This window comes from Rhinolophus sinicus, chromosome 16, assembly GCF_057876585.1.
Source record: "Rhinolophus sinicus isolate RSI-liver-muscle chromosome 16, RSI-T2T, whole genome shotgun sequence".
Taxonomy (NCBI): domain Eukaryota; kingdom Metazoa; phylum Chordata; class Mammalia; order Chiroptera; family Rhinolophidae; genus Rhinolophus; species Rhinolophus sinicus.
The window spans coordinates 93,033,346-93,060,902 of record NC_142516.1 but is presented as its reverse complement, the minus strand read 5'-3'; the positions used below and the strand labels follow the sequence as shown (position 1 = coordinate 93,060,902).

At 35.1% G+C, this 27,557-nt stretch overlaps 1 protein-coding gene across 6 annotated transcripts in view; it reads left to right on the top strand.

The window, feature by feature from the left end:
* Positions 1–27,557, top strand: part of PAN3 (poly(A) specific ribonuclease subunit PAN3) — a 133,628-nt gene that overhangs the window by 64,918 nt on the left and 41,153 nt on the right. The gene's annotated exons all lie outside the window — the stretch shown is intronic.

The following is a 27,557-nucleotide window of genomic DNA, read 5'->3' as shown; positions in this document are numbered from 1 at the left end:
AAAGATCTCTATAATCACCCTGGAACTAGTGCTGCCTCCAGGGCTTAATCCAGGCAGTAAGGGAAGTGTTGGTGCTGATACTCGTATGGATTTCAAGGACCTTTTGGGGAAGAAGAGAGAGAGAAGATAATGATAACGTTATGGAACAAAGAGAGCATCTGGTGTAGCGTATGAAGTATCAGGTGTGCTCAGAGGCTGAATAACCTTGTGTTGTCAAGGGTTATCAGTGCCTCTCTTCTCTCTCTCTTCCTCTCCACTGGGCTCTCCCTTCCTTCCAACCCCCTCCCTCTCATTTGTCACCTTACCTTTTTCCTACCTTGGCTCTTTTCAGGTTCAGTTAAATTTGTGAACATTTTCCCCTTTTCCCTAGAGAGCAGTGTCAGAATTGAATATCCCTGGTAGCCTCAAAGTTTTACTTGTAAGTAATATGCTGCTATGATTTTTCTCCCATTGAGGTGTGTTCACATTGTGTACATGAGCAAAATCTACGTGTCAGCTATACATCTAAAATTTCTTAGAGATTGTCCAGACTTCTGAGTGATGTTCATAAAGCATCCACAATAATGGTATCCATATGGTAATTACAAACCTTGGGCTTTTGTAATTAAGGACCAATTTATTTTGACGTAACAACATACCTTGTTTCAAAAAGAAATATTTTGTTTGCATCTTTGATCAGACTAATTCAAGCTTGCCAATAAAAAAAAAAACACAGGCTTTTTAAATATTGGAGGAATTAAAAATGTCAAAGGGAATTTTAGATCTTGAAAACGTTTAGTTAAAAAATCCATTAATGCTGTGGTTATTTGCTAAAGCTTTCAAGTAGGTATTAACTTGTGGGTAGGTAAGTGTTTCATTGGTCCCAGTTGGGTATTACAACCTAAATTTGGGATGATATTAATTCATTTTAATTAAATTAGCTGAGAAACTGCTTAATCTTCTACATAGCTCTAACATGAAAATGGTCATTCTGCTTCTTATTAATGAGACTAATTACTGTCTGAAACCATTGGAAATGGGTCAGTATATCATATTAAATGTATTCCTGAATTCTTTATACCTATTGCTTAAAAATTGTTCTTTATTCAAAGACAATCAACTAAGCTAAAATAGTTTCCAAAAATACTAGAACGATGAATGGTTTTGCATTTATTATTTCTCCATATTTTCTCCTTTTACTTAATAGTTGAACTTTTTTGCACATGAACAAAGAAAAGAAAATTAAGTCTGACTTACTTTCAGAAAACCAGTTTACCCCTTCAATGTCTTCCATCACTTTTTACCCACAAATATTCCTTTATTCAAGGCCTAGGAAAGGTTATTGATATTTCTACTTTAAGGCTATAAAATAAAAAAGATCATAAAGTTTATTTACCTACCTTAGTGGTGATTTAATTTATTGTTAATGCTTTTTGTCTACTATAGGCGTAACCTGTTGATAATTTTCAGTTGCAAAGTTTCCTTTTTTCTTTTTTCAATTTCTATTCCAGATTACTGCCCTTGAAAATATGTCACAGTACTGTTTTCTAAAAAAATCTAAAATCTTAAATATTTTGGCATTCAAATGTAAACTAGAGTAATGTCATTTTCATTATATATGATAAAATACATACTTAAATGTTTCTTTTGATGAAAATGTAAAATTATTTGAGTGAAGTTGAGTAGATATTAAGATTTTGAATTTCCTCAAATTGTAAGGAACGAAAGTGTAATTTCAGGAACAAAGTAGATCCTGAGTGAATCAAGTCTCTTTAAACATTTGTTTTGATCACTTTAAAAACATGATTTGTGTTTTAATGCAACAAGTAAAACTTTATACAAAAGTTATTTGAATTTATTCTTAACTAACTAGGTTTAAAAAGTATTTAAAAGTTAAAAATATGCAGCACGTGTTATGTTTTAATTGACTTGTATACACAGCCATTTTATTCTGTTTTAAGAAATCAAGGATCTATAGGCTTACTTGTGTTTTATGCACGGTTAACCTAAGAACAATAGCTACATTTCTAAGGATCTTCTAGGAAGGTAGTTATTAGAGTATTTGGGGTATGGGACTTAACTTGGGCTTCCTTGTCTTAGAGAACATACAGCTTGTAAATCTGCATTTTTCTGTGGTCAACAGCTTATCCTGAGGTTCACAGTCTTCTAAAAGTTAAGAACCGGTGGTTTAACACACACTTAGCAAAATTTATTTCCAGAGCGTCTTATAGTGAGAATACTTTTAAAATAATGTGTAGTGTAACGATATATTTTTCTAATATCTTTTGCTTTAGGCGGTCTTTGAATAGATCTTTAGATATGAAAATATGACTACATTAAGTATATGAAATGACAGTTTATGCTTTAATTTTTTGTGCCATGAAAAGTAATTTTATCATGAGAACCAATTGCTGACTGTTTTTCTTAATCAGAATTTTTCCTGAGTGTTTTGATTTGGTAGATTAGTAAACTAAGTCTTGGTATACTCCGCTTACATCAGTAGTAGCTACAGTCTGTCTGAAAGTGATTTTAAGAGAGGCAGCAACTGGAGCATCCATTTTGGACAGTGTTCTGATATGTCATCTGGTGGTTTAATGTACAATTCTGACTTAGGAATTGAGCATCTCTCGTTCTGCCTAATTGTGTGTGAGCACAGGGGAGGGGCAGAGGAGAGTTCTTGGATTGGAAAATGCCAGCACTGATTCATAAATGAGAGAGAGAACCATAAGAGACGTGCAGAGTTTTCACATATTCCTTCAAAATGAGGATGGTGCAGATTTTGGGACCATTTGGTATGTTTTATTGTAAATTATTATGACAAATCTCAGATGATTGATTTTGGGAAAAGCATTTAATTATACTAAATTTACTGTTGTTACATAATTGTATTCATTTATTGTAAGTTTTATTGTCATTAGAAAAATCTAAAGAAAATAACCTGTTTTTAGATCCAGCCTTTTCAAATACTTAACCATTTCTTATGTATTCCTGAGGGTGCCAAATTGATGGATAAAAGTAGCTAATATTCTTTAATATACTAGTATTTTTTGACTTGGCCAAGGTGTGGGGGGAAAGGAGAAGGGAAAGAAAAAGGGGAAATTAATATTTATCCATCATTCTTGTTCAAAAATATTAAAATATTAAACTTTTATATCTAATATACTATTTAAAGTAGGGTTATTTATTCTTATAATGTTGACAGGTTTGGGTAAGGAGATCCTTTTTACTTCTAAAGTTCTGTGCTAAAAAAATTAAGTTCTGTGATTCTTTAGCCCTATGGTGTTTCATATAATAAATGGAGGCTCAATTCACTTCTGTTGCATAGTAGTTGGCTTATGTGATAATCTGATTTTGGTCGTTGATTGATCTAGGTGGAACCTGTGGAGTTTACATAGCCTTGTGCTAGTTTGTAGGTGGCATTCCTGACAGATGATCATCTGCTTCTGCTTTGTCACTTATAGTAGTAATAAGGAATTCCTTAGCTAACCAAGGCAGCCCAGTGTACATTTTAACAGTTTGAATAAAAAAGTAAATTATATATTCCTTATGCTGAGCTAAACTCTGACTTTTACCCACTAGTCCTAGTTCTTTCCCTTTGTGTTGAATGGAATAAATCAAAATCTTTTCTACATGATAGAGTCCTTTCAGTTATTTTCCTTTTTTACGCCAGTTATACGTATGTGAGTGTCCATACAACCAATCTGTTTGCATGACTGAAAAAAGAGAGGAAAAACTGGGAAAGTATCATTAACATTAACAAACTGTGTAGGTCAGAAATCATGAACTTGTAAGTCATATGGCTGGAGCACTAGTGTGGATAAAATTAAATCCACAGATACGTCTCTGTAACTATATTACTACTCTGAGATCCAGCTAAGGAGTGTATGTTCCTTAGGCTCTACGTTAAAATCACTAACGGCGTTAAAAATTCCGTAAGCTATCATTTTAGATTATTTTATGTTTTACTAAGTGTGTAGTTACTGAAAATAAAAGTTATAAAAATATTTATGTAATTCTTAAATATCATGTTTTATAGGCTGTAACTAAATAGATTTTCCTTCTAATTTTTCAAGTCTACCTTTAATTGGATTCTGTGGGACAGTTGAGTAATTCATGAGTTTCTTTTGATATTTCAGTTTCAACTGATTTCTCTGAATTATCTTTACACTTAATAGCAATAGAGGTAGTTTAGCATTAAAATGTTCTTCTAATTATTTTAAATTACCAATGTAGATTTCCTAAGTGTAACATAAATACCTTAAAAAGAAGGGACCTTGTCATTTCTTCTCTTGCACAAATTTAGGCATATAGATGGTGCCTAGTAAATGCTTACTCATTTAACTACATTTCATTTCTGTTTTGGAAAAACTTTTTTTTAATTGTGGGTATTTCTTGAGTACAGTGAATTTCAGTGATTCAGTAAACATCTTTGAAGAACTTTTAGAAATTATAAATATTCAAGAGGATATAGATTGAATAGTTATGTGAGGAACAGAAATATGCCTGTTGTAAGTTTAACTGCATCAGAACTAGAGTCACTGTGTGTTTTGAGGTGCTAAAACATTCTTAAAACCAATTACAATATTTGTAAGTATTATTTTTAAATTGCATGTTTCTGTTTTTTGTAACTACTTTGTTTTTCAGGTATATTCAGCAGAATCACTCAAACCTTTCCAGGTTTTCTAATTGGGGATTGCTTTCTACATTAAAAAATGCAACAACAATTTATAGTTAAGATCAGGGCTCCCCGAGGTTTTGTCCAGAGGGCCCTTTCACTGCCCTGTAATGGTGAGCTCATCCTAGAGGGAGGCTGCTCAGTGTATGCGTGGATATGGATACAGATGGTAATGTCCCAGGGAACTAACAGTAGAACTCTAGACTCATGACTGGATTGGGAGTGCCTGCTGGCTGCATTCCTTTCCCAGTTGGGAATTTCAGGAAACTGAGGCGAGACGTTAATGGCGCAGAGGGGGATATGGCTGCCGCAGCTGGCTTGGAGACCTGTCAGGTAAGGCGTAAATAGCTTCCGGTAGATACTGTTGTAGTTGGGGGCTCCCTGGTTAATGCGCCCTGTTAGGTTTGAGAGCTCCTGGCCTGGACTTCCTGTTTTAATCTCGTGTATTGGCTATCTTGTCCCTTAATGAAGGGCAGGGGCTGGATGGGAGTGGGTGTGGTTCTTCTACAACTGCAGCAAAGTCTCCAGCTCGGCGGCTGCTTTCATGGGATCATGACGCGATCACCTTTAGAACACAAGACCAGTTTCCTACTAAAGTAGCTGTGTGGCTTTTGGCACCCCCTTTGATCCCTGTGTTTTAGCATCTTCATTTCTAGAGTGAGAAGATAATATTAGATGATTCACAGAGTCTTTCTAATCTAAAATTCTATTGTTTTGTGACATGCTGATCTATAGGAGATAGTACACTAGAAGGAGACAGAAATGAAGACAGTGATGAGAGGTAGCAGAGAGAAGAGTTTGATTTTTGTGCTAGACTTTAAAAGGACTTGAAAAGGCATGTAGACTTGCATGCCGTAGTCTGTGTGAGGAGAAAATCCCACCACGTCCGCCATTGCATCCTGGTGGAGATGAGGGGAGCTTGTTTCAGCAGTAGAGATTCGAGTCTGGGTGACTCCGAGTGTCGGACTGGTTTTGAATGAACTGAGCAGCCACGAGAGCACGTGTTAGGAAATGCCCAAGAACATTCCTGAACCTTAGCTGGACATGGAGAGGTAGAAGTCAGTCTTTTCATTTCCTTTGGTCAAATAGGTTGAGAGCTCCAGAGATCATTTCTTCTTCAACCATTTGGCTCAGTGGTGCCTGAGGCCTTGTCTGTGCTCAGTGAGGGAGAAAGCGTCTGTGTGAATACAGCTGCTATGTTGTGTGTAACATGACTAGTTAGGGGTGGTTCCCTAATTCTGTAGGAATGAAGTGAATGGTGGCAGCCCCTTCCAGTGCTTGAATCTCTCCTGATTCTTCTCAGCTTGACTAGTCATATTCATATGTGAAAGTCATCTTTTTTCTTATTCTTTTTGCCTTTCAGATGTGTGTTTACCCTGGAGTGGGGTGTGTGGGGAGCTTTTAGTAAAAGGAGAGGAATCAGAGATGTATCCCTTTAAAAACACCCAGTGCACACACTCACGTAAAACCTAACCATGAATACTAGCAAAAACTCTAGATGTGGACTGCATCTATATGGTGATAATGTTTACTTCTGGATTTTTCAGTCCTGAATCTCTTACTGTTACGTCTGAAGTGAGATGTTTTCTTACGATTTCATAAACATCTTGCCACATTTTAGATGTGGTTATCCCGATTTTAGATTGGTGTTCCTAGAAATAGTAACTAGTAACTAAAAGTCCCTTTGAGGGGTTTTGTACCTTTTGGATCAGGATATTAATATAATTGTAGTCACCAAACTGCTAAAGCTGTAACTACTGTGGACCATAATCTTACTGCTCACTGCATTGTTGAAACGAATAGATCCAAAATGTAATGGCTTCCCAGTCCAGGGCAGATGTCCGGGTTGTCTGGGATGCACTCCTCCACATAATCAGGGCCCCAGGTCTCTTCAGTCCCCAGGTTCTAGGAATCTAGAGAGTCCCAGGCCCCAGGCTTCTAGGAATCTCTCTAGTCAGCGTGGAAGGAGGGATGTATGAAGCAGCCATGAGTGGGAAGTTAGTATGCTTAAGCCTGGAAATTGGAAGTTCCTCCAATGATGACTGTCTACCAAAAGCCAGACTTCATCTTTTTAAGCAGCTTGGCTACATTTCCCAGGCTTCTTTGGATGCAAAATTACAACAGTGATCCCTGTTAGCTCATGTATATACATTTTGGGGTATTATCTTATTTGCATCTTCTTGTATCTACTTTAAAGAAATCACCAAAGTAGCAGCAATAACTGATTTATTCAGCATCATGGGAAATGAAGCTTTCCAGCATACTTGATATTTTTGGATATCAGAAGCTATATGGCATTGTCAAAACTTTACATTTTCAGCGATTTTTCAAGGAAAGATTTCCAAAATTTACAGTACTTTGTTGCTTCCAACAAAATACAACTTTTTTTGATGACTTATGCTCAACTTGATACGTCTCAGTAACTGTATTGAACCAGAACAGTCGGTACCCTTTAGGTATCAGAGTTCGCAGAGCAGTCTGGAATTAAATTCTTTACCCTTTCCATTGTCCTCCTGCCCCAGTAGCTTACATTGTCACTCCGTGAAGGTAAGGCCTTTCTCTTGCTCTCTGAATCTTGTTAAATGATGCTGATACGATTACTTCTCCTGGGATGCCATTTTGAGAACCACACTTTCTTAATACTCTATGCTGTCTTCTCTCTTTTTTCTTTCCCCTTCTCCTCCTCCTCCTAACCTGCTGAGGTCTGAGAACACAAGTACGGTTTTTAATACCTTTTTTTTTTTTTAAATAAGAAAAAGACTGAGTCATGGATTTGAATCATTGTGAATAAGGCACATTGGCTTTCAATTATCCTTCAGCTAAAGCTAGTTTTGCTTTTTTGGTTCATGTCTATGTTCTAGATAACTGAAGTTATCAGATAGTAACTATTGAATTGTTACGGGGATTACTGAAGCTCAGTCAAGATCACAAATACAATCTGAATAAAACTGGGCAACAGGGATATCTTCTACCTTAGTAATGTTAATGGGGCAAAAACAGTGTAATATAATTATTGTAATACACCTAATAAATTTTTCAGAACATCTGAAAAATGAACAGCATTAAGTACCTTGGGTATTTAAAATTTTGAACCCCCTGGATCTAAAACTAGTCATCAAATATTTTATTTGCGTGTTACATTTTAATACGTTTTAAAATTTTTATATAGAAATCCAAAGTTAACTAATACTAATCTTACATTATTTTTTGTGAATATCTGTAATTTTTTATGATCAGGCACACTTGTCTTAGAGTAAGTTTCTTGTTCATAAATCACACAACATAATTGATCACTGTGAATGAAAGATACCATTTATTCATAAACATTCACTATCATTTGAGAAAAAAATAATGGTTCTTTTGATCCCAAAGAGTTATGTTTGGTAGTTAACACCTAGCCTCCTTCCATTTTGTTTTCACCCTTTGTTTAAATAACCTAAGTGTTATGATTTAAAAGATTGCCACCATTGCAGAGGCTGGGGAAGATCGTATCATTTCAGATCATTTGGCCAAGTTTGGGGGCAAGCAGGTCACACTGTTTTGTTTCAAAATTATATTTCAAACCCTAACAGTGGTTTTTAAAAATGTAAACAAGTTATTCACATTTTCAGGGGTTTAGGCACTGTAGTTTTCATATAGTCAGTCAATATTCTAATAATATTTGTTGAATTAATTAATGAAAGCTCATACGGAAATGAGGCTATTGATAGAGGTAAGGCCAAAGAGACAATTAAATTACTATTTGTAGACATGGAAAGCAAAATAGTTGTGCAGGCTGTGGTCTCCAAATACTACGTAAGACTACATAGTTGATAAAACTCACGTTAAATTCGTAATATGAAATCATGGTATTTACCTAAATTTAGTCAATGAGATTAAATAAGTTTTGTGGTAACGCTTTAGTGTACTTAATAGTTTTATTAATGCTTACAGTGTTTCTAATATCCAGGTAGTCCATATCTCAGATAGATATGCAGCCAAAATGAAGTATGATTATGTAAATCAGTTGCTGAAATTCTCTACATACTGAGGGGAAAACCAGAGGTCAAAACTGGGTTGCATTTATTTTGGCCAGATCCACATGGCTTCTATTAAAGGGTATTTATGTGTTTAAAAAACAACCAAAAAAAAGTAAATGAAGAACGCTTTTTGTCATTTTTATTGTATAATGTAATGAGAGAAAATGTTTGTACTTGTAATCAAATACAATTTTTATAATTGAAATTTACTGTAATTCAGCAAACATTTCATGCTTTTTGTTTATAGTTGTTATATCTTCATGGTCCTATTCATATAAATTTTAGTTCAGGTTTTTTTTCTTTGATGGAGGCTTTAAAAATAAGATTCAGGTTTCTTCTACTTATTACTGTATTAGAAGCTTCAAAGTAGATATGGATTGATGGCAAAATCAGGGTAGAATGGGACAGCAAATACTGAAGGGTCTTTGAATCCAAGGTTCAGTTTACCATGAATCTAAATTTTGAAGACTTCAAGAATAGAAAATTGTTTTATCACATCTTACAAAAAGCATTGTTTCAGTGGTAGTTGATGATTTGATTCTGTTCCCCTCTACGTGGGAAATAGTTTCATATAGAGTGTGAAGCTCTACTACCTTCAATTAAAAAAGAAATCTATAAAATGCATATTTCATTGAGAATTTAATTTCCATAGGCTTAAAAACAAATAATACCCAGAAATATATATGTATGTATTAACCAGAGAAAGTATTTAGGTTAGATATTTAATTTGTATTAATTTGAGTTCTGGCATGAATAACCATTATCCACAAAATTTTTTTTTTATTAGTTTCAGGTGCACAAGACAAAGCAAAACTTAGACGTTTATCATTTATATCCCTCACACTATGTAAACCCCCCTCCCCCCATCCACTATCCCTCTGTACGTTCCCCAAATTAATTTTCAAAACCCCGTGGCCATCTTGTGGTTACCGACTATTTTCTAAACCTCTCACCTTCCCCTTATCCCCACCCCCCCCGCCCCTCTAGCAACCCTCAGTTTTTCCTCCATGTTTCCAAAACTGTCTCTGATTAGTTCATTCACTTATTCTTTTCTTTAGATTCCGCATATAAGTGAGATCATATGGTATTTGTCTTTCTCTGTCTGACTTATTTCACTTAACATAATGTTCTCTAGGTCCATCCATGTAGTTGCAAATGGTAAGATTTCTTTCTTCTTTATGGCTGCGTAATACTCCATTGTATAAATGTACCACAGTTTCTTAATCCAGTCATCTACCGATGGGCATTTTGGTTGTTTCCATGTCTTGGCTATTGTGTATAGTGCTGCAATAAACATAGGAGTGCATAAAGTTTTTTGCATTGGAGTTTTGGATTTCTCCGGATAGATACCTAGGAGTGGAATTGCTGGATCATAAGGTAGTTCCATTTTCAGATTTTTGAGATACCTCCATACTGTTTTCCATAGTGGCTGCACCACAAAATTTTTTTTAAATGCTCCCTTTTATCATGTTGGGTAAAAGCTATAATCTATTATATTAACAGGAAAATAATATGGATAAGATTTACGGTGAAATCATGCCTCTGTTAAATAATGGTCTGTGAGTACACAAATTCGCTATTATTTTTACAGAATGAGTTTTTAGGTTAGGCCCAGTCCAAAACTTTTACCTGAATTTACAGTTTTGAATACTGTTTTGTTATCTTGTTTTTTCTTGAATAGATTAACAGGTTGGTCTAGCATGCATATTGTTAAACTAAGAAATGAGAATTTTGAGTCATTTCAAATACAGGCAAATGTATTGGTATAATTGGGAGAATCATCGATAGGATTCTTAAAAATCAATGGGAGAACTTCTATTAATAACCTCATATACCTTTTCTTAACTTGTTAATGATGAAAATCTTGTAACAATTTGAATAAAAATATTGTTTTCTTGTTTGATACACAGTTCTATAGTTTCTTGCATTTAGATGCTTATGTTCCATTTTATTGTTCATCTTAGTTACTTCACACAGTATTATTTAAAAATTACTTGTGTGTTTTACTCTCTGATATATAGTAGCATGGATTTTTGTGGTTTGCTCAGTTGTATTTCTTAATATTTTGGAAATTTATGACAGTCATTATTGGAGTTGTGACTGTTTTGGAGGAAAGGTATGTTCTGTGGTTTGTGTGCATTTTTTATGTTGCAAACTAATTTTGTGTGTGCATTTAGGAAGATTTAGAGCTTTCTCAGGATGTCATAACATCAGGGTAGAGGTCAATTAGGTTTTCATCATTTCACTGGCAAAATCAGGTTTATAGTCTTTCTGATCTAGCTAATCTCCTTGGAGAAAGCTCTGAGTTTTCTATCTGTATTTGTATAAAAAGAATATATTTATAATAAAAATTTTATCTAATAAAAAGTAATTTATTTCCAGAGAAATTTTTAGTTTTGTTGCATTAAATAAAACGACTTGGTCAAGTAAATATTAATGCACCTCCACATTTTTAAATTTTGAGAAATTCAAGTTCAGTGAGAGGTTTTGTTTCTCATACTGAGCTCCTGGAGGTAATTTTGTATGTATCTATATTCACAGGAAATAACATTAGTACCCCATGGGGGAATTGCTTGGAGAAACTTTTAAGCACATATTTAGACCTGGTTTTATCATAGTAATACTATGTTTAAACTGAAATCTGTGGGGAACATAACCGCCCCCAGCATTCCCCCCCCCCCCAAAAAAAAAAGAAAAGGTCTATTTTAAACATAACTGTGTAAAGAAAACCTTTTATTTTGCCACTTTAATAATTTTGACGTTTAACACTAATATACAATAAGACAAGTGTTCATGAAGTATTTCTGACTATAATGGATTTATCTCACGGCTTCAAGCATTAATACTAGAAAAAGCATTATTAATACTAGAAAAAAGCTACTAATTAAAATTATTAGTAGTGAAAATTAGCTTGGTTCAATGTTAATCTTTTTAAGATTAACCAAGGATTGTGCATCAACATTTCCCAGGGTGCTTGAAAATTTGTGTGTGTGTATGTGTGTTTATTCCTGACCAGGACCTGTCCTACACCTGCCATTTCAGTTTCTCACCCAGATCCTTCCTTCCTTTTCCTTCCAGTTCTGCACAGTCTGTTTTTAGAAAGGTTTCCTGGTAATTCTGATGTCCATTCCTGGTTAAGAAGCAGTGCTTTAGGAGGTTTGGGGCAGTGGAGAAGCACTAGTCTTGTTACAGTGAAGTAGAGGGACTTTTTCTCAACTCAGATACTCTTAGTTCTGTGTGTTTATAATTAGAAGAAAATGTCAATATATTGTCTTAAAAATTTTCAAGTTTTGGAGTTTTGGTATGATTATTATGAAGCTATTGCCTGTGTGCATGCGGATATATAATTTCTGTATGTTTTTTTAAAATTATTGGTAGCAAGGATCTTAAACTGCTTAATTCATTTTCCCAGCTTCACTTCCCTCTTAAGTTAGCCAGCTAAGCCATATAAAAGTCTCTTAATTACCTTAGAAAAATACGCCCTGACTTCCTTTGGTACCTCAGTTCATTTCAGAATTTATTAAATATTCTTCTTCTTCTGCATGCTGAGTTAAGACTTTTTGTTGTCTGGGCTTTCAACTTGATGAAGTTGAGTAAACCTATCATCACCCTCTGAAAGATCTATTTTAAACGTAATTGTGAGCAAGAAACTTAAGGCTCATCTTTGCTTTCTTTTCCTCACTCTCCACAGCTAGTCTGTTAGCAGTCTCGTCAGTTCAGTCTTCATATTATATTTCTGGGATTTGCTGCCTCCATCCTAGACCACGCCCCTCACGTGCACCATTTAAACAGCCTGATTGGTTTACCCGTGCAGTTCTTTCTCCATGTGAAAGCGAAAGTAGTCTTAACCATAAATCCGATCATTGCTTTCTAGTTGTCATCGGAATAAACCCACACCCCTTACTGTGGCCCCACAGTCTGCGTCTCGTAGGTGTCTCCAGTCTCACCGTTCACTCTGCATTGTGTGTGCGCTTCCCGGCATACTGGTCTCACACGTGCCAGGCTCCTTTTTGGCTCACTTTGCACGTACTGTTCTCCCTGTTCTTTCCATGCCTGGTGCCTTCCCACCTCCTGGGTGTCAGCTATAATGTCACAAAGTAGGGCCTTTGACTAACGTAAAGGAAAATTTCCACCATGCGTTTCCACCATGTTACCCTGTTTATTTCCTTTTTGGAAATGATTACGTTTCGAAGTTTTATTTTTGTTTAAATTAGGATGAGTGGTCCTCTTCACTCCCATTGGAATATAACCTCCCTCCTCGCAGGAACCATGTCTAGATGCTCAGTACATATTTTTAGAATTAAATAATTGAAGATTAACTATTAAAAGACTACCAACCTTTACGGGCTTTCTTTTCTGATTAAAGAAACTTTGTCGCTTTTACTTTACCTTGTGGAGGACATACTCTGTTATTCTCAAATAGAATATGTATTTGAACATGGTCAGTTTTTCCCCGTCATGTCCCTTTGCTTTGGCCTTGCTCTGCCTGGAAGTCTCTTCAGTTTCTTAAGATCTTGCCTACTTTTTGTTGATGAGGTCAAATGCCTTCCCCCCCCCCCCCCCCCCACAAAACTATGCCTACTTCCCTAGTCAGTTTTATCTTCCGTCTCTGTGCCTCCAGTGTTCCAAGTATCTCATAACATTTTTTTAAAGTTTATGTTTGTTTTATATACATATTTCTTCCATTATAGTTAAATGCTTCTGGAGGCATTTTTATCATTTTATCCATTGTGATCACACATGAAGACCTAGAGTACATATTAAAATTGACAAAATGTAAGCCCTTTAGTGGACGTCACGATAGAGTGTGAGTTTTGTGAGATCGGGAGTAGATTTTATTTCTTGAATTCCTGGAACCTTACTTAGATCTCATGCAGTGGTTCTAGTAAGCTTCCATAGGTAGTTAGATGTAAGAATCACCTGTCCTCATCTAAGACCCTTAAATAAGAAACTTCACATTTGGAGCTTTGGCCTTTGTATTTTTAAAAATTTCACAGGTGATTGTGACATCTGCCCCCATTTATATCTAGAGGGAAAAAAGTTCAAAATGTCAGAAGATTTGAAGGACGGTGAGATTTCATCAGATTTGGATGAGGGTATCCAGGAAAGAAAGGTTGATGGAAAAGGAAATATTTGAGATGGATTTTAAAGGATGGATAGAATTTCTTTTAAACACAGACAGTGGGGAATCTATGGGTTTTTTTGTTTTTTGTTTTTTTTTTCTGTTTTGTTTTAACCAATGCAAATAGCACAAGGTAGAAATGTTCTCACTCAAGCAGTGAATTTTCAAAAAGTAATTCAATCTGAGATAGGTGAAGACTGAACAGATGTGAAGAAACAATCTGTTGGGTGTGGTACTGAGCCCTAGACTTGGAGCAGGTTTCTGCTGGGGCAGGGTCCTGCTGGAAGAGGCATGATTGCCCTGCAACACTGGTTGAGAGGAAGCCCACGGAGTTGCCTTGGAGAGGCTAGGGTAGGGCAGGGCTTGTTTTTGGTTCTTCCCTTCCCTCTTCCCCCCTCCCCTCCCTTTCTCTCCCCTCCCTTCTGCCCTTCCCTCCCCTCCCCTGCTCCACTCCTCCGTCTCCTCCCCTCTACTTCCCTCTTACCTACCAGCTGGCACTTTGTTTGTTTTCTTAAAACTATATGTGGGCACCAATGTGCAATGATTCTATAAGACAGTTTAAATTGCCATCAGTCGTTAACTCATATGGATAGGTGTTTCTCTAACTTAGGCTGTGAGTCACTATTTTTGTTATGTGGAATTTTCATTAATCTTTTCAAAGAACTATTTTTGAAGTCTGCCATAATGTGGAGAGCCATCATCTCTGACATACCAGAAGAGTAGAATTTTCTTAAAAAATTAAAATTGCTAGGCAAGTGAAAATGATTAGATTGGGCAGGAACTTGGGAAAATTAATGAAAAATGGCAATGAGATAGATAAAATTTTCATATATTTAAAGTACCTGGTAACTCTCTCAAAATTTGTTGCAATTTGATTTGCCATTGGCACCCCAGAGTTTGGCACATTTTGTTTGGTGGTTGTTGGAATGTGAGGAGAGGAGGCTAGTAGGAGATAAGACTGGGAAGGTGGTTTAGAGCACAGGTATGTATAACAGGAACTTACACCACAGCAGGCATCAAAAACTTAAGACTTAATTACCATTTCTGCCCCTAGGGGGACCTTTGAACCAGGAATATCAAAACTTAATTAGAACTTAGAACAGTGGTTTTTCAAACATATTTTAAAAGCAGCAGAGCTCTTGTGAAGTCTGTATACAATCCCCATCTCTAAAATTATATAAAGCAGATAAAACTTGCAGGGTCAGGTTTATTAAATTTACTCATAAAGTTATTCAGTGAGAAGAACAAGTCTGTGGTATTTTGTTGGATGCCAATGGCTTGAGATTGGTGGGTGAAGGATAATAATTACTCCTACATTGCTCAGTCTTCTATATTTTCTATCATCCTGAACATGACATATGATTGACATGGATAGTGGTACACTCGTTTGTTCAGTTTTATCTGAGTACATGTGCATTTAAATACTGATTATTGCAGAGTCACAAAATCCTAACACAAAATCCCTATATACACACAGGGCGACAGGTGAGAGAGGCTTTATTCTAAGATCTCATGTCTATATCCTAACACAACACAAATTAAATACGTTGGTGATAACCTCTAGTATGTTAAAAAAAATGCATATGACTTTGGACTTGCATTTGTGATTTTATTACAGATTTAATAAATAGTGAAAAAATAGCTCAAAGAAATTCAAATCAAGAATTTGCAGAAGCTTGAAGCATTTCTGGAAGCCTAGGGTTCTTGCTTAATACAGTTTACAAACCACTGGCCTGTTTCTCGGTAGGAGAGAACTGACCAGTACACAGATTGAGGAAGCTGGGAGAGTCGCAGCTTTTCTCAACTGCGATTCCTCATCTGTACCCCAGATTACAGAAAATGATTTGAGTGACTATTTTGTGGCTTCTCCCCAGGTAGCCTACAGCAGGTCGCATTCATGACATACAATGGGCCGCTTTAGCTCATCAGGACAGAGAGGGGCCAGGAAAGTGAGGAATCAGTGAGGCTTTAAAACCAAACCAAACCATACAACACCACAAATTACCAAAGTGTCGGATACCTATATTCAAATAAGTACAAATGTCAAGACAATGTGTAATCACACCTAGTTTGTTCTTTATAAATCTGAGCTCTCAGGCACTGAGATTCTTGGTTTAGAATCAGGAATTTTCCATGTTAAAATTTGGAAGTGACTTGATTAAAATGTTTTCCTATACTTGAGTAAATAATGGAATGAATCCATTTTTGAAAATGAAAAGTTGTATCAGTCACCTTCATGATTCTTTTTGGAGGAAGTCTTGAGTAACATGTCTGTTTTATTCAGAAAACCATTGACCTAATTCATGTGAAAGGGCTAAATGACATTTCAGTGTTCTGAAATTAGCTTGAGCTCTTTGTTGCCTTTCTTACTGAGTTTTCCCCCCCCTCCCATTTTCATAATAACACATTATCGTAGACAAAACCTCTAACTCATGAAATGGAAAGGCCCCTTGTTTTTGTTGTGGTACAATCTTGAAGCTCAAAAGCTGTGCATGGTTGATTTTTTTTTTTTTAGAATGGTAGTCTTTTTATCTTTTGATTCAGAATATTTTCTCTGACTAGTGAATGAGGACCTTGCATTTAAGGAATTATGTAACACTTTGCTAGTCTTTTATGTGTGTCCTTAAGCAAAGCTACCCTAGATACGTGGAACACACACACACACACACACACACACACACACACACACAGAGCTTTTCAAATATTGAAACAAAACAACGGCTTTTGCCCTTGGAATACTTTGTATTTATATTTCCTACAAATTTCTTGAGTGAGAAACCCTATAGTTTGTGTGATAGCTTTTCATTTTTCTGTCTGTCTTCTTTTTCCCAGCTATTTAACATTTCTTGCTTTAATTGAGAGGAAGCTTTAATCAAGAACTGTTGATGGCATATAGATGCCTTCAGTTTATTGGCTACTTTTGTAGTTGAAAGAAAGTTGAACTATTTTTGGACCCAATAAGTTGTCCTTTCCACTTGGGTGTTGAAAGAGCTTATAAGCAGTAGCTGTTCTGATTTTTGTTGGTTGTTTTCTCTAGGGAACAAGCTCTACCCTCTGAGTCAGCACTGGACTTGAAGATAAATCCTACAATTCATGAAACTGACTGATTCGACTAAAGGATGGATAGTTTGGGCAGCGTTGGACAGCTCTATGAGGGGTCTGTTTGTTTAACTGAAGGGATTGTTGAGTTCAGCAACTTTTAATTCCCCTAATCATAGGGGTTGCTGTTGTAAAAACAGGGTTTGTGGAGGAATCAGTTCTGGCAATTAACATCAGTATTCTTACTGACTCTGTTTTCGTTTTCTCACCACATTTCATGGAGCCATTCTTTAAAGTGTAGAAATGTTACTGCTGTTTGTGGCCAGCAAGAAGTAGTGTGCTCCGAGGTCATCCTAGGAATTCTGCAGTCTCCTTATGGATCCAAGTTGCTCCTTTTTCACATGGGGTTATAAACATTTCTCAAGTAAACCCTTTGACATTTGAGTTGTTTTATCTTTGCAAAGGGAGTTTTCATTTGTGGCTTGAAACTTTTAGGACTAAGTTGAACTTAGTTTGATTAGTGTATATATTACTAGGTCAGTGAATAATTTATATTTCAGCTTATGGCTAATATTGTAATAAGCTTTTGATAATTAGCAGTTTTTACCTCCAAAGTTACAGTATTTTTTATTAATCAATCTTAGAGGAAATGTGAATAATGTTTAATTAAATGGGGTTTTAAATCTGAAACGAGGGATTTAAGCTACAGGAAGAAAACTTTTCTTATACTAATAGTCCAGGTCATAATAAATTATGCAGGAATACTGTGGATTGTCTTTTTGGAGCCTTTTAAAAATGGTGTGGCGTGACATAAGGAATACTTTGGCCAAAGATACCTCTGTGTGGTAGCATGTATACTTTTGCAGGTTAAGAGTTAAAGGTTTGTAAATATATTAATTTTATTTTAATCATCTGAAAGGTAGTATGATTTAAAATACATAGGAATAACGGGAATGTCACCTAGCTAATATTTAACTGGATAAATATCTTTTATTGTTTAGGCTAGAAGTACAAATGATCATCTGTCACATCTGAGTTTGGAAAATTGGGCTTTAGACCAGTGAGCTTTTATGTAGTTCAACTTCAAGTTCATTCATTATGTGATTATTGTGACTTTAAGCATGGTACTTTTGATTAAGAACATTTTTAGTCAGTTTTGATAATTAATCTGCAAAGCTGAATTTGATTAAATGACCAAATTATTATGGGCAAAGAAGTAAAAGCTAGTGTTTATTAGCTTCTACTTCCTAATTTTGTTGTTGTTTGGATGATGGTTGGTTTTATTTTGTATAGTCTGAGGATTAGATCCACATTTAAAATACACATATGCCTATATGGTGGTTGTCTCAGTTATATCTTTATTTGTTTCTACTTTTTAAGGGTATTTTTTTAACCTCAATTTGTGGCTTAAAAGAGATGGTAAAATGTTCCCAAATTAAGATTTAGTAAAACACTAACTTTTTTTTTACTTGATGACAGCATCTGGAAGGATTATTGCCATTAGTCCTCTTGTTGGTCAAAAAAAAGACCAACTCATAATCAAGATTTGTCATATTGTTGGATTCTATCATGCTATTATGAAATACATCTCATCAATTTAATAATAATAGCCTTTTGGAGGGAGAAAAAATTATCTTTAGATGTATAAATTTAAAAAAATCTTTAATAAAGAAAATAGTCCAAACATTCATATTGCTAGGATTCTTCAGAAACACTACATTCTAATTCAGTCTTTAAAGTTAAGGTCTTCTGATGACACTAGTCTGTTGCAGTTATACATAGATATACAGAACTGGTTTCTTTTCACAGTACCTACACTTTTAGAACTGACAGTATAATTTTGAGGCTTATTGTAGAATTCCAGAAACTGTAACAGATAAATATTTTGAATACCATTCTGCATTCCTTTTAACATTTTGTATTTTCTGAAATTTGACAATTCTTCTGCCTTTAATCACATTTTCTTTTTTTTTTAGTAAAATTTTTTTTACTATAAATTTTCCTTCTAGGTATATTATTTTCATCTGACCATTAAGGATTTAAATTTAGGTTAAATTCAGTAGCATGAGACTGCTACGAGGAACCTAGATTCTAGTTTAATGTCTGTCATCACTGGGTTTATGTGACTGAACAAATCAGTGAGCTGTGTTGGGCCCCAGTTGCCTAGTTTGTAAAAATGAGAGGTGTAATCTACTTCTGGCTTAAAAATGAGAAGTGTAATCTACTTCTGGCTTTAAACTATTAGCAAGTTCATGAAGTAGATTCTTATTTACCTTTAAATTTAAGTAGATAATTAGTTGATTCTTAAGTATGTTTAAAAAGATAATTACGAGTTTAAGGGTGGTTCAAAAGGGTGACTATCATGAAGCAAAAACATTTACTAAGGATTTCTAAATTTAGGAGTTTACAGTTTATATACAGTAAGTCCTCACTTAACATCTTTGATATGTTCTGAGACTTGAAACAAAACTACATGTAACGAAACCAGTTTTACCACAGGCTAATTGATATAAACAAGAGTTAAGTTCTTATGGCATCTGATGAAGCGGCATTGAACGAAATGACATTATTCAAGGACCCTGCTGTATTCTTTTATTATACGGCAATAACAATGATGATACCTTTAATATTTCTGCAAACTTATGCTCAAGGTTATTCAAAGTGTAAATGTAAAAAATTGACTTTATTTTAGGGAGAGTTATTAAGTATCTTTTGTATATTTCCTCACTGAATCAAATAACTGTATCATGGGGAAAAATTTAGTACACATCGTAGAACATCACTTATTTTGTTTTGTTTTGTTATTGGGGAAGGGGAACAGGACTTTATTGGGGAACAGTGTGTACTTCCAGGACTTTTTTCCAAGTCAAGTTGTTGTCCTTTCAATCTTAGTTGTGGAGGGCGCTGTTCAGCTCCAGGTCCAGTTGCCGTTTTTTTTTTCTAGTTGCAGGGGGCACAGCCCACCATCCCTTGCGGGAGTCGAACCGGCAACCTTGTGGTTGAGAGGACGCACTCCAACCAACTGAGCCATCCGGGAGCTCAGCGGCAGCTCAGCTCAAGGTGCCGTGTTCAATCTTAGTTGCAGGGGGCGCTGCCCACCATCCCTTGTGGGACTCGAGGAATCGAACTGGCAACCTTGTGGTTGAGAGCCCATTGGCCCATGTGGGAATCGAACCGGCAGCCTTTGGAGTTAGGAGCATGGAGCTCTAACTACCTGAGCCACTGAGCCGGCCCCCAGAACATCACTTATAATAGCTGTTTTCCCCTAAAACCATTTTTACCATCTTAATAGACTTCAGTTGATTGACAGTGCGTTCTTTAACCTTCAAGTTCCCATTCAGTTTTTAAAACTTATTTTATTAAAAGTTGAATCTTTGTGTTGTTACCTTTTAAAAAGCAGCATATATGTATACACTTTGTGTATATATACATTCATCTTAACTATAAAAATCTTTCAGGATTTAGGACTGTTTCTTTAGAATTCTTTCCAGAACTAGAATGATTTTTAAGCTGTTGATATTGAAAGCAGCTATTTTTATGATTATACACCAAATCATAGCCTAGATGATCCTCTTTAGGATTGATATAAAAGTTCGCAATTTACTAAAATAAAGGCTAGTTTCATATACTTCTAATATTTAAATACATAACTTTTTGAATGCCTTCTATAATCTTGTATGCTAGAAGCTAAAATATGACTTAACAAGTGATATTTTCTGTTTAATATTAGTAACTGAAATCTTATTTTAAGCCATAACATTTATATTTAGTTAGTATGTATATTTATATAATTGAAACACTAGAGATAGCAGCTGATAAAACACATAGGTTCACCTCCTTTTTATGTGAACTATATTTCCTTTTTCTTTGTTATATTTTCTAGCCATGGAGTGTATATCACTAATATATGTAATTTTTCTAAATATGTATGGACAAAACGTAGTGGAAGCAATATAAATCCATTGCCCAAACTTAAAGCTTAACTTTTTTCTTTTCCACCTTCTTTGAGGCATGTATTTAGATAGAAAAAAAGAAAACATTTGCCCTTGTATTTCTCTATAACAGTATTCACTTTACTATAGAGTGGAATTACGAAAAAGGAGTGACTGTACTGGAGACAATTCAAGGTATTTGTGCAGAAATTAGTTAACAAAGCAGGCTGAAGACTGCTATCCTTCAAAAAGCCTACTGCAATGTTGGCCCTCTTGCTGAGACCTGAAAATTGGAGTGGGGAGTGTTTTCATTGCTCCCTAACTGACTGGGTAGTTGGCTGTGTAGACGCTGTGCTCTGTGCTGCACACCGCCTTTCTCCTGGCAGTTTGGAATTCTGGGATTGTTAGGCAGAGGGTGCCTATGTGACCAGTCCCCCATAAAACCTTGGGCACTGAGTCTCTAATGAGCTGCTCTGAGCAGGTCCATCACACACATGTTGCTGGAAGAAGAGTGAGCCATATGACCCCTTAGGAGAGGAAGAGAGTGTAAGGAAGCCGAGACACGAATTTCCCTAGACACCTCTTGTGCCTTTTTTCCTTGAGATGGACATGTACGCTTAGTACTATGTTGCTGTGATAAATCTGAGTCATGAATGCCCCCATACGCCGAGTCCTTTGGGTTCCAGGGCCTTTCTGAACATGGGGGTGGTCTTGGGGCTTCCCAACCAAGGATCTCTGTTAGTCAACTTATGGAGAAATTCTGCAGGTTATATTTTAAAGAAGTTTTATGTATACAGTTATTATCAACATCATATGGTGAGTTCAGGGCATGTCTGACGTTATTCTGTGACTTCTAACATTCTATTTTAGAAAGTTCTATACAGTCCAAATCTGTCCTGCATACAGTATAGTTCTCTAGAGTATCTTGGAGATTTTTTGACAGGTTCAAATTACAAATAACTCCCCGATATCCAAACTTTTAATCGTTAAAATGATGACAATTAAATACTTTCCTTAAACTCACTCCTGCTAAGAACAGCTCATGGTAGAACTGGACTAAGAAATAAAGCTTGTCTCTGAAGCACTGAAAGCGCACGTGGGGAGAGAAAAGTGCTCGGAACTGAACTTGGGAGTGGACCTTTTATACCCGCCTAATTCTGGATATGTTTAAGACACTGTTCGAGCTTAGGAGTGCTGAAGAAACTTAGTGTCTGATTTTTAGTGTCTGATTTGGGGCTATCAGTGTGCATTGTTTTATTTTGGGGAGAGGGTGTGATTGGTTAAAACGTGAATAAAAGTAAGATGTATTTTTAGGAGTTACTTTGTTTTTTGTATTGCTGACGTGATCATATACATTTCTTCGTATGATGTTCTCTTGGGTGAGGACCCAAGTATTGGCCCTCTTGTTAAGAAGGCTGTGCTGCTTCTACTTACCTTCAATTCTTCTGTTCAGGATGACATATATTTTGGTAATTTCTAATCTAAACCATTCTCTTTAATGTAGTCACACATGGCAGTTTATTATGGTGATTTAGTTTGCGTATTGGAATTTTGTTAAAATTCTTTGAGTAACCTAGATTTACCCAGGTTACATTGACCTGGAAAAAGAGTAATACTAGAATAATCACACTGCTCTGTCCGAAGAATGTCTTTCACCCCAAACTCTCTTCAGTTCCTCTCTGACAGTGACTTACGGCTCGTTTCCCATTTGCTTTTCAATAGTGGTAACTGACATCTATTACGCCATTTGATAGCATGAGCATTTACTTTTCTTCTCCGGACTTCTTGCTATACTTAGGTAAATCTGGTGATAGTACTTTTACATTTCTTGACCATAGCTATTGCTGTATTTAAAATCTTGATTGTTGGTATGAAAAAGAGGAAACTTTCACCTCTATAGCTCGCTCTTTTCAACAAATTTATTGTATGCCGGCACTGCCATTACCCATGTAGTTGGGAGTAGAGAGGATTAAGGCACAGTTCTCCTGTACAAAGAGACTGTTCGCATTGGGTGATGCCTGCGGCGAAAGATCAAGTACAAAATGATGGGGATAATTTTTAAATAAGGGTATCAAAATTTGTATAAAGAGAGAAGATTTTTCAGGAGGGTGAATTGGAATTTACTATGAGGATGGGGTTTAGAGAACTTAGTGTTGGCAAGGAGGGTTGTAGATGAATGTACTGAAGGAGGAAACAGCTTTGGGGACTTGTGGGCATGTGACGCAGCATGGTGTCGTCAGGAAGTTGTATGGAATGTTCAGGTGAATTGAAGAGAATCACCGTCATTACAGTATTGCCCTCCGGTCCACGACCATGGGCACTCTCCATTTCTTTTTTCCCTGTCTTCTTAAATGTCTTTTCACAAAGTTTTATAATTTTCTACGTTCAGATCTTATATATATTTTGCTAGATATTCGGGGACACTTTTAGTATTTTTGGTATTATAATTGGTGTTTTTAAAAAAATAAAAATTTCTTAATTATTTCTGGTGCATAGATATGTGGTTGACTTTTGTATGTTGGTTACTTTGATAAATTCTATTCTAATATTTTGTAGATTCTTATTGAACAGGTAATTAATTACCTGCAAATAATGATAGTTTTTAATCTCTCCCTTTGTAATCTGTTTTCTGTTATTCTGTTGCATTGGCTAAGGCCTTTAGTGTGGTACTGTATAGAAGTAGTCATAGCTGACATTTTTGTCTCATTCCTGATTTAAAAAGGAATGTTTCTAATATTTTCGTATATAGGGGTATCATCACTTTGGCATCTCAGATCCATTTGTATGTGAGAAGATAACTTTTGTTAACCTCTCTGAGAGAAGAAAATACTACTTCTGTCTTTTCCTGGAAGGGATTTAAAAGTAACCACAGCGTTTGTTCATGAGGCGTTTATTCAGTGACTCCCGTGGGCCACAAAGATGAGCGAGACAAAAATACCCACTTTATGGAGTTCATGGCTTTTATTTTTCATTTTCCAACTTTTTTTGTTTGAATTGTTTATCATTATCATGTCAATAAAAAAGGTTTTAGTTGATGGGTATTGTATTGCCAGATGATCTTCCCAAAGAGGCTGTAACAGTCGATGCTAAAAGTATATGACAGTATTTATATGCCACTCACCCTTTTAATAATCACCTAAATGAACCTTTTAGCCTATGCCAATGCAAGAAGAGGCCAACATTATACTGGTTTTAATTTGCATCTCTTTAATTATCAGTGAATACGAACAACTTTTTATGTATACATGAGGCATGTAATTTTCTTTTCTACGAACTGGCTAGTTGTGTAATTTGTTCTTTTTCTATTGCTTAATTTCAGTTTTATTAATGATGTTCAGATCTATAAGCAGATTAGCCTTTTATTAAATGTAGCCCTTTATTAAATGTTGTGTAGAAATACTTATTTTTGAAGAAGTTAAATTAAGCAACATTTTCTCTTTTGATCTTTACATTTTGTGTCTTTATAACATTATAGTTTTAAAAAATATTCAAGATACTTTTCATTTTAACCTTGAATATTCAACCTGAATATTTATCAGAAATTTATGTGGGTATAATGAAGGAAAGTGTGAGTTGGTTTTATTTATTTTATTTAAATAACCATCTGTTTGCTTATATTTTTATTCATTCCATCATTTAGTGATAGCTATTGCTATAGCTTTTATCATTTTGTAATATCTAGTGGTCTTATACCATGCTTTTTTTCTTCTTCCTTTTTTTTAATTCTTTTTTTTGATTTGTTCTTCCTCTGTACTTGCTTTCCTTTAATAATTTACCTGGCTTTTTCTTAGTGTTTATTTTTGTACATGGGCATAATTAGTTTGGCTAGTTTTTTAAAAATTGGGTTGTTATTTTTGTTGAACCAGCATTATATTTTTAGATTAGTTGAAGGTAGAGTTGATAACTTTATAACAAATAACTATGGTATTTATTTATTTTTGTTCAATTATCTTCTGTTTCTGTCAGTAGTGTTTTAACCTTTTCTTCATATAAATCCTGCGCATTTCTAGTTAAGTTTATACTAGATGTTATCAGTGAATACGAACAACTTTTTATATATACACATGAGGCATGTAATATTCTTTTCTACGAACTGGCTAGTTGTGTAATTTGTTCCTTTTCTATTGCTATTTTTCTATTGCTATTTTCTATTTTTCTATACTAGATGTTATATCTTTTTATTGCTAATAATGTAAGTGGACTATTTTTTTGCAATTTATTCATTGCCCACTCCCCTTTTGTTGGGTTAATGGCATTTTCTTGATCTTCTTCCCACTCCCCCCGCAGTGATTTAGATCTGAACTGTTTTTTGTTGAGATATAATAAACAAAGTACAAAATTCACTATTTAAAGTGAAAAATTCAGTGGTTTTTAGTATGTTCACAAGATTGTGCAACCGTCATCACTGTCTGATTCCACAACATATTTATCACCCCCAAACGAAACTTCATCTCTATAAGAAGTTACTCCCATTTTCCCTTCATCCCCGTCTCTGGAAACCACTAATCTACTTTATGTCTTTGTGGATTTGCGTATTCTGGACATTTCATATAAATAGAATCATACAATATGTGTCTTGTTGTGTCTGGCTTCTTGCATTTAACATAATTTCAGGGTTCATCCATGTTGTAGCGTGTATCAGTATTTTTCTTTTTACGGGTGAATAGTATTCCATCGTATGGATAGATCATATTTTGTTTACCCATTTATCAGTTGATAGACATTTGGATTGTTTCCACTGTATGACAGTTATGCATGCTACTGCTATGGACACTCATGTACACATTATGTCTTCATTTCTCTTGGATAACATACTTAGGAGTGGAATTTCTGGGTCATATGTTAGCTCTATGTTTAAAAACTTGAGGAACGCTGAACTGCACCATTTTACATTCCCACCAGCAATGTATGAGGGCTCCACTTTCTCCATTTCCTCACTAACACTTGTTATTGTCCTTGTTTTTGATTATAGCTGTCCTAGTGGGTATAAAGTGGTATCATTGGTTTTGATTTGCATGTCCCTAATGACTAATAATGTTGAACTTCTTTTCATATGTTTATTGGCCATTTGCGTATCTTCTTTGGAAAAAATGTCTATTCAAATCCTCTGCCCATTTTAAAGTTTGGTTGTTTCTTTTTACTGTTGAGTTATAAGAGTTCTTTATGTATTCTGCATACTAGAACTTCATCAAATATGTGATTTGTAAATACTTTCTCTCATTCTGTGGGTTGCCTTTTCATTTTCTTCATAGTTTCCTGTGAAGTACAAAAAGTTTTAAATTTTGATGAAGTCCAATTTATTTTTTTTCCATTTGCTTATGTCTGCTTTAGGTGTCATATCTTCAGAAACTATTGCTTAGCTAAAGGTCATGAAGGTTTATACTTGTTTTCTTCGTAGAGTTCCGTAGTTTAGCTCCTACATTGAGGGTTTTCATACATTTTGAGTTAATTTTTATATACGAAGTGAGGTAGAGGTTGGATATGATATATTATGTTCTGTTTTATGTAGTGGTCACCTAGAATTTTACCATTCATGTTTTACTAAATATAAAATTGTTGAAGAGGAAGAAAGATATTAATACAAGGATTTTTAATGACTTTGTTCCTTCCTGCCCTTTTTCAATCTTATAGTTATCTAGAATTTTAACATTTTAATGTATCTCAGATTAATTGTTTTTCTTTCGCTACTAGTGCTTATTCAGATTTACCCACAAATTCTTATATTCTGCATGTTTTGGGGGAAGAAGTTTTCTCTCTACAGAAGTTGGATCATTTAATTGTTCTGTCACCAAGGAGCCTGTGAGTGACGAACTCTAAAAATGGCTTATTTTTGCCTTCATTTGCAAATTGTATATAAACTTGAAGATGACAGTTATTTTTCTTCCTTACTTTGAATAGATTATTTCATTGTCTAGTGTTGCTGAAGCAGTCTCCTGTTAATGTAATTTTTAATTTTTGTTTATTTTTATTTTTTTAGATAATCGCTTTTCTGGTAGCTTTTTAGATTTTTCTCTTTATCTTTGGCATGCTACTATTTCACCTGGTTGATTGAATGGGTTTTATTTTTACTTAATTCTGTTAGGAACTCATGCTTAGGACTTCTTAAAGGAGGATTTATGTGGTAAATTAGTTGTTGAAAATCAGAAGTCTTTTCTTTGAATATTTCCTTCTCCAGTATTCCTTCTTTTTAATCCTGGAAATTTGCCTTCTCATTCTACCTTTTGTGTCTCTTATTTATTTCATATTTTCCAAGTTTTATTTCTAGGTAATTTCCTCAGATCCTTCTCTGGTTTACTTTTTCTCTCTTTGATTGTGTCTAGTTTGCTATTTAACTCATTCGTTGAGTTTTTTCCCTTTAATTTTAATGATTATATTTTTCTTAAATATAATAAGGCTGTTTAAGAAGAACATAAGTTTTCTTTTCTATGATGTTTGCCACTTCTTTCCTGTCCTTAATCATTTTAATTGTTCTTTTATCTCATTTACAGGGTTCTATTATTTGGGATTTATTGTTCTTGGGGTGCTACTGCTCAAGTAGGCTGATTCTCATTTTGGGAGTTCTTTTAAGTGGGATTATTTTCTGGGGAGTGATCCTGTGTGTTCTGGGTTGTAGAAGTGTTCATCAAAATAGTTGGCATTTATTTCTTCTAGATGTTCAGGGTCAGAGCAATTCAAGTTTTTATGTTAATTTCCCACTGTGATTTCTATAACATGGCGTCTCTGGGAATTTTTGTCTCCTCTATCTATGCATGGTACAGCATGGGGCTTCCATTCTCTTGATGCCACCCCAT